Raw genomic sequence first — 8671 nt, 5'->3', positions numbered from 1 at the left:
GGCTAGGTGAGTTGGTAAATCCTGATTGGACATGTTCTGTTAGCCAGTATAGCAGATAATGAATTTTGATCCCTGGATCTTGGTGATAAGCCTCAGGGATGAGTTAGGCATAAAGAAGTAGCCAAATAAGGGAATGGCCCTTGGAGACTAGCTTTTGGAATTAGAAGTCGGGGAGGGAAGATCTGTTGACACCATGTTTGCAATGCTTGGACCTGTTAGAAAGACCTTCTAAAATAATCTTGGCACTGTGACTAGTGTACAGTTTCTGGTACTCAAAGTCCCTTCACTTGCACCAAATAGTTGGGATTTCTTGAGGGCTTAGAAAACCAGCAGTGATGTCACCACATCTTTCAGAGCAGCTGGTGTTAGACTACGCACCTTATATGAAGGCCGTTATAGCAGCCAGTTAAGACACTGAATATTACTGAGCTTTTAAATAGTTCGAACCCATAGACCATTTTGTTCTTGTGCTTGCCAGACCCGAATCCAACATACTCGCTGTTTGTATTGGAGGCACACACCACTGGGACAGATTCCAGCATCATCGTTTGATGCCTAAAATGGATGTGTAAATCAACCCTGGACAGGAAGGCTGTCTGGGATGGATGAGTCTGAGAAGACAAAGGAAGCCAAGAATTCCCAGTGAACCCAGCCAGCCATGACTGATCCACCAAGGAAGGTAGGCAAGGAGCTTCATGAACCAGCTCCCACCATGATTCCCCAAACCATGCCAGGGAAACACTCTGGTCTGCCAGGTGGAGAAGAGAGAGGGGAGAATCTGCTTTGTCCTCCTGACTCATGGGGGTCAAAATAAGCTGAGTTTCTCTCGATTTCTTCCTAGCTGGGATCTCACTGAGGATTCATCCATGTTTTACCTGATGTCTAGACCGTTCTGAGCTTTGTTCTCCAGCCTTTAACCCCCTCTGCTTCCCTCCTCCAACAGCTGACTGATTCCATCCTCACCATGAGTTACCATGGCTACTTCAAACATGAGATCCACAGTCTCTCTGGGTCCTCAGCTGCCTGCCTCCAGTCTCGCCCATGGGACCTGTGTGATTTACCCCTATGTGGAGAGAAGCCCCTCTGCCCTTCTGGTGTGGTACTGTACTGCTGTCATATTATCTCACCCCTCTTGCCTTTCCTCCCCACCTCCTCCAGCTCCCATGGTGTAACAACCCATCAGACAGCTGCAGGCCTGAGTGGGGAAGAACCTCGAAGAGGTTAAGTCAAGGAAGCCAGATGTCAAGATACATACCTAACCACTGCATTTCAAGAAGGTGAGCCCCAAGCAGTGCTGACATACATCCTGGTGGGAGGCACACTTAGGGAGTGAGCTCTAAAGAAAGTGAGGAAGGGATGCTGGGAGCAAGGGGGGGATCAATCTCAGAGGAAGGAAATGGGAAAGGTGGACCAGGCTCCTGGCAGGGGCCTGTTTCCCTCCCTAAGTGGTGTATGCACATGGTTGCTCAGTCACCTAACTACATTGCTAGCCTGTGTACACTCACACGTAAGCTATATTTTAAAATAGTATGCTTTTGGATAACTAAAGTCAATTCAAAGAAAAAAAAAAAGCAAGGAAAGGAACAACTCAAAGCCATGATCAAACCATTTCACAGTTGCCAACATGTCAGCACGGTTAGCCCAGCTCTGTCCATGGCAGCCTCGTCGCTCTCCCGACCCCTAGATTGCAGCCTCAGCATGACAGTCGGGACAGACTCCACCATAACCATAACTCTCATCCAATGACTTTTCTTCTTGAGGGTGGGTCTTCCTGTGTAGCACAGGTTGGTAACAAATTCACCATCCAGCAGTCTCACCATCCCGAGCTGGGATTCCAGGAGAGTGTCAGTGCACCCAGCATCCTATGACTTCTTTAAACCGTGCAGCCTCTGCCCACCATGGACTAAACTCATGAAGCCAACATCCTCAGTGAGCCCCAACTCCAGCAGGAGATCTGAATGGTCTTCCTGCTGGAGCCTGGCCCTGGGTCCCATCCTGAGTTCCTTCCCCACTGTCCCTGCTGTGTGGCTTCTGTGAGGCTCACAACCAGTTCTTCTGCAGCCTTGGTGCTCTGTCACCCCACCCTGTCCCCTGCTCCCCTCAGGAGACCTCCTTCTCAGATGAGGGGAATCTTTCTCCTGCAGTCAGCTCTCCCATTCCACGGCTCCCTGGGCCCATTCCAAGCAGAAGCCTTCCAGGTCCCTCTCCTACTTTCACCTGGCTTTCCAGAACCTACTTCCAGCTGCCAGCGATGACACCACAGATCTGATATCACACAAGTGCCTTAAGTTCCACACACCAGGCCTGAAGCCCGCTTCCAAAGGCAGTCCTCTGGATGCCCTGCTCATGCTGCTGAGAGGATCACTGCCATCCCCAGAAGTCCAGTCCTGTCTCAGACCTGTCACCTTCTATCCTCTTTCCTGGCTCTCAGAAATCCCACAATCCCCCAGACTCCCCATGACCCTCTCATCATCTTTCCACATTAGCAGCTCCCAAACCTTCACTGACCTCCCCACCTCCCCAGCCTTGCAGCTCCTACATCTCAACATCTGCAGTGTGGCTTTGGTCATAGCACTGCTCTGCCTGATGTACCTGCAGAGTTCTCCCTCTACTCAAAAGCACCACTGTTCTTCCTGCCCACAGGGACAAGGGCTCTGAGGGGTCATGTCGCTGACCCCTCCCCATGAAACTCTTCTTTGGCTCCTCTTTCACAAGTCATCATAAGTCACCTCAAGTGTGACCCTCTGAACCCCACAGTGCCCTGCTGTTACCTCCTGAGAACACAGTGCACTCTGCCTCCTGAGAACACTGTGCCCTGCTTCTGCCTCCTGAGAACAGGCACTCATTTTCTGTTATCTCCCATTTGTGTCCCCAGGCACATCAAGCAACCCAGTAATGATTTACACAACTGAACAGAAAAGAATGAATCCCAGGAGAATGCCACACAGGTCAGCACTTCCCGAGACCTGAGTTTGAGTGTCTGGGATCTCTCCAAATCCAGAAATAAGCCTCCTGGTTGTGGCTTACACCTGTCAGATCCCAAGAAAAGCAGCTTGCTCTGTGAGTTTCCGATCTTGAAACAAGAACATTCAGAAGCACTGTCTAGGGAAGGAACTGTGTTTCCTTGAAGATCATCAGAAGCATTCATGGCATGTGCAAACACTTGAAAGTACGCATGTGGGAGCTCTTGGGTGTGCACAAAGGCAAGTGCTGCTCCATAGAGGAAAACTGCAGTCATTAGAATGACCTCCCTTGGCTTATGTAAATGTTTATATGTACAGCTTTTAGGTATGGTCGCTATAGCATGTTCACATATGACCTATGGCAGCTGACTCTTACCAGCCACAGTTAAAAGGAATTGCAAGTTTGAAGAATCGCTTTTAATAACAAAGTTTGCAAATGTTTTTAAAGCCCTCAGCACTGGAACATGCACACTCACATGTGCTCAGAGACCAAAGAGATGGAATGGCTTGACTCTGCAGAGAGAAAGACTTGGCCAGTGTGCTTCTAAGAGAGAGAAGAGCTCCACCCTCAGGGAGGCCATATTTGCTTACATGGATCCAGCCTACGGTGAGCAGCCCCAGTTCCTCCTGAATCATGAGCAGCTCTCCTCATTCTTCGTGTGACAATAACCGGGGCCTCTGTTTTGCTCTGGGATAATCACATGTATTATAATGCATGTACACTTCTCTCACCTGCCAAGAGGAAACTTGTCAAAATTCCCTGGGCCTCTCAATCCCACTCTCTCATAGCACACATCGGTGAAGCCCCGCCCACCTCCATGAATGACTGTAGTCCTTCTCCCTTCCCCAGAGTTTCACAACCTTGGCTGCTCCTGTGCTTTGCTGAGCACCTTATAAGGGCACAGATGCTGAGCTGAGCCTGAAATGCCCGTCAGCACATCCTGGGCCTAGGGTTGTCCCTGCAGCAGCCAGCAGGTCTGCTTGGGCATCTTGAGGTGTTGTGGAAAGGACCCCAATGCTCTACTGCCAGAAGCAGTTTCCCTACTCAACCCCCCTCACTTAAGGCCTAGGTGTGGTTTGTTTCACAACACTTCCTGGCAATGGGTTCAAGCTCTCTCTTCAGTGGCCTTGCCTGCCTTCCTCGTCTCCTGGTGGACACACTGCTCAGTACTATTTATCCCAGTGTCTCTTCTGTCTCTGCAAAGGACTGCATACTGTGTGGATGCATATGAAAACCTTAGATGATTTATATTCCCAGGCCCTCCACTAAGGAGGAGCTCAGAACAGGACACAAAGAGAGCTGAATTGTCCTCAGCTTAGAATTAGTCAACGAGCCTGCCTTTCTTTCCTATGAGACATGTCTCTCTAGCCAAGGCTGGCCATGAACTTGTAGGAAGCCACCAGCCTCTGTTTGCAGATGGCTGGGATTACTAGCATTAGTCACCCATAGAATAGATATTTCTAACTATCAAATTGAAGCAAAATTGTTAATTCAAGGGTCTCTGAAAAATGAACCAAGTACAAAGTCATCCAGTCCAGTGTGGCCAGGCCTCGCCATGCACTGCTCTCTCTGTGCAGGGATATGGACAGACACTGACCCTGGATGTGCTCTTGCAGAGTCGTGGGAAACCAAGGGAGAAGACACAGTCTGAGATCAGGGAGGAGTTCTCATCCCTTACCAGTGTCTCACACAGGACTCTGCATGCTTCTGTCCCTCTCTGAGTGGTCCTTCAGGCAAATGGAGGACCAGTGTCCACAGATTATGATCTCAGGGAACAGGATTTCGATGTTCAGAACTGCAATGGGCAAAAGAATAGTCTGAGGCCACAGGACCCTGTGTCACTAAACAAGACCAGGCAGCCTGGGATCGAAACGCTAAGTCATTGGGATTCCCTGTATGAGCCCCTCTTCGCTATAATGACCCAAGGTGGGCTGAAAATTTCTTTGCCAGGTCAGGCCCAGGCTGACTGGGAGCTGTGACTGTGGACTTTGCTCTCGGCTTGAGTGGATGAAGCAATATTTCTGGATTTGACTGTGAAGTCTATAATGACTTCACTTATGTGTGGGTTCACGGACTTGGTAAGCTAGGTCCACCCTCAACTCAGGTGGCAATATGAAGCCATCTGAGAGCTGCGGTGGAAGAAAGAGTGTCCGAGCAGACACTTCCTCTGCGTCTCTCCTGGGATAGACATGCTTTGTTTATCTTTAGCTTTCTTCATCCATCAGATATCCAAGTCTACTCACTCTGAGGAGTGAACTTGTGTTTCACTGGGCTGTTAGGATTCTTAGAGTGTGACTTGCAAGAGCGACTTCCCTGGTCTGAGCCTTTCAGACATGGACTATGTCAAACTACCAGTATTCGAGAGCCTGCTGTGGGGATGCTCAGGCATATAGCCATGGAGTGTCCCCAGTAGAGCAATGCTGTAGGGCTAGGGAAGCCCCTTGAGGCTCTGAAACTGCAGGGAAATCTGTGTGCACATGCAGCCTGGAAAAGCTGCAGCTCCAGATTCCAACTGTGAAAGCTCACTGAGCCCAGCAGAGCCACAGCGGCAAGTCCTCGACTTAGCTGACACTAGTCACCCCTTTCCTGATTATTTCTCTCAGATGAACAGGAGCTGAACAGTTCACTCCTGCTCCTTCATCACATTTTGCAAGTGTGCAGATTGTTGACTGCACAGGCCCACAGCTGGAGAAGGCCTCTCTCTCTCGCCCGCATGTGGAAGTGTGAGGATTGCTGACTGCACAGATCCATAGCTGCAGAAGGCTGACTCACCATCGGGAAGCCTGGTGGTTACAGCTGGGCAAGGCTGACTGTCTCTCCTGTGTTAACTGAGACAGAGCACTGCAATTTGAAGACCGTCCTCATCCGAGGAGGTTTTGACTGATTCAAGTCAAAGGTCATTTTTATAAGACAGTCAGGGTAGCAGGACACAAAAGGACAGCACTCATCACACGAGGCTCTGTACCACAGCAGAGTAAGTGGGACCATGGAAGCAGACAAGACTGAGGACATGGACAAGGGGACACGGCCTTCTCTGTGGTGCTCGGTGCTCCAGCCTTCAGATGCCTGTCAGCACTGCCTCACCTTACCTGTGAGCTCCAGCCTCACTCCTGTGTGGCTGACCCAGATGCAATGGGGACCACTTCTACACAAGTCTTTTCCAAGTCAGGATCCCGTGGTGACTTACCTGGCCTTGTTGCCATCACACTTTCCCCAGGCTGAGTGGCTGATGCTGATGTGCTGGGGGCTAAGTCCTCAGAGGCTTCCTCTGGGCCACACCCCAGTGGTGGCTTGAAAGGTGTGGTTCCTACTGAAGAGGATTCAACCTTAGTAGATGTTCATGCTGCACCAGGGCCCACCCCCACACACACACACACACACTCACTTTCTTCATCACTAACCACTAGCCCAGCTGGGCAAGAGCCCCCTTTGACAAAACCTGAGGTTTTTGTAGAACGTTTTTGATATCTTCCCAGAAAGCAACATTCTATGTTACTTCCTGTCTAATTCAGAAAGAGAAAAGGATTTAGGCTAACACATATTTCAGAAGAAAAAGCATAGTCAACGCAGTGATGACCAAAACGTAGTTCAGGCCTGACGTCACAGCATAGAATCTGTGTTCCCCTCTATAACCATAACCATAATGGAGCCGTGGTACACAGATACCGCCCAAGTTCTCAGTTACTACCTGGTTGTTTTCTGTAACAGCTAAGTCTCAGTTTTCTCAAGACTCTACTCCACTTTGTGTGTGCAAACTTGTGCCTGTGTGTGCAATCACATGCACATGTGTGCAAGTGAGTGTGGAGGTTAGACATAGACCTTTTGCACTTTTGCATAGACTTTTTGGTATGCACTTCCAGTGTGGTCTACCTTATTTTTTCTGGGAAAGAGTCTTTAATCTGGAACCTCTCACAGTTAGCCTGCTAGCCAGTGAGTCCTAGGGGTTGATCTGTAATTGCCTTAGTGCTGTGGCTATCAGCACTTATAACTGCATGCATTTTTTATTACCATTTTCTTTATTAATTCTTGGACTCTTGGGCTAAGCTCAGGTCTTCATGCTTGCCTGGCTAGCACTTTATGTCTAGACACACTAAATATCTCCAGCCTTCATTTTAATCTTCATTGTCATCTTGGTGCACCTTCACTGTCCCCGAAACCCGACATCTACAGTTCCATTCTGTAGCTGTGCTGATAAGTGTATCCTGTATCCCAAGTGAGGCTGTATCCCACAGTTGGTTTTAGCGGTCTCAGCTACATTTCAATCAGAAACAAAGACTCCAATTTTGCTTCTGAAGGTCACTTGAATTCAGTGACATGTAAAAAACACTAAATGTCATGTAATGTTTATTTGGTGCTTTTAAAATGTTTGGATGAGAGCAAGTCAGCCCTTCTGACCATCAACACAAACAGACGGAACAAGCCAGCAGACAGATACATAGCAATGTACAGGCGATTCCAATACATTTCTGCCCAACACTGGCGCACTGCAGAGCATTGGGATCACCTCCAGGAGCCAAAACTATGCCCAAGACCACTGCGCACCACTGGGAAGATCAGTGGCTACAAAAAGTTTTTAAGTCAGTGGTTTTAAGTCTCAAACACCCTAACGTTAACAGCACTTTAATGCAGTCCCTCATATTGTGGTGATCCCAGCCACAAAATTATTTTGTTACTTCATTACTGTAATTTTGCTACTGTTATGAATCATAAATATTTTTGGAGATAGAGGTTTGCCAGCAGGTCTCAGCCCATAGGTTGAGAACCACTGCTTTAGGGACAAGCACTGAGTCCAAACTTCCCACTCCTGTGATATGAAATGCCTTTCGTTCTGGTGAGGTTTGCTGTGGTCAGGTTTCTTGCTGTAGCTATGGCAGAAAGTTCACAGATGTGTGTCTTCAAGTCACCTTCTTGGGCACATGTGCCCACTGTGAGATTTTCCTTATCACTACTGGTGATTGACTTTATTGAGTCACTGGCCTTTATGTTCCCAAAGTGAACTAGCCCATTAAAGTCACAAGTCCATTGGCACAGCACAGTCCAAAGGCACCGCTGAGTAACTGGCACACACGACTCCATCTCTGTGACCTTCACCGTCTGTCCCCTATAACCCATCCTCTGTAGTAGAAGGTGGCTCTTCAGGTTCTCAGTCCTGGAAAAACATGACATTGACTGTGATAGAAACTGAAATGGAAAACTATAGCAGTTCTAATGTCAGAAAAGAAAGAGGACAGGACCTCACCCCTGCCCTGCCATCCCACTCCTCTCTGCTGCTCTCCAGGGGCTGCACCAGCTCCTGTCCTGCCCAGGGCTGAGGAGCTGAGGCCTCTGTCTGAGCAGTGATGTGCTGCTCTGTAGCTTTTGTTGGCCTCAGAGACAGGACCCACCATCTTTCTAGTCCAAGTGCCAACAGTGTTTTCATATTTGCTGTCTTCAGTTTCTCCACCACAAGGCACCTAATAGATTAGATGGAGCACAAACCAATGTAGATACACCCTGCTTCCTTGCCAACTCTTGTCTAACAGCTGGGCCACATACACACAGGCTCAAGAACTAAGTCTCTTATGAAATTCCTGAGTTGTGATACCACTAACTGTGGCCCTGTGTCTTTGAATAGCAAGGACAAGCATGTGTGTGAGAGCCCTGGTTAATACAATGACACTGTCAAGTTCCATGCTGTCAGAAAAAGTGAGAATTCGTGAATAGGGGC

At 48.7% G+C, this 8671-nt stretch overlaps 1 long non-coding RNA gene across 1 annotated transcript; it reads left to right on the top strand.

Moving 5' to 3' along the window:
* The first annotated feature begins 478 nt into the window (after positions 1–478).
* Positions 479–8026, top strand: LOC143443471 (uncharacterized). Its single transcript, XR_013112479.1, has 3 exons — positions 479–679; positions 1159–1277; positions 2876–8026. It is a non-coding gene; the product is annotated as an uncharacterized LOC143443471 (long non-coding RNA).
* The last annotated feature ends 645 nt before the right edge of the window (positions 8027–8671 follow it).

Source organism: Arvicanthis niloticus, chromosome 9 (assembly GCF_011762505.2).
Source record: "Arvicanthis niloticus isolate mArvNil1 chromosome 9, mArvNil1.pat.X, whole genome shotgun sequence".
NCBI classification, from domain to species: Eukaryota; Metazoa; Chordata; class Mammalia; order Rodentia; family Muridae; genus Arvicanthis; species Arvicanthis niloticus.
Note: the sequence above shows the minus strand (reverse complement) of the source record. Positions and strands in the feature narration are given on the sequence as shown.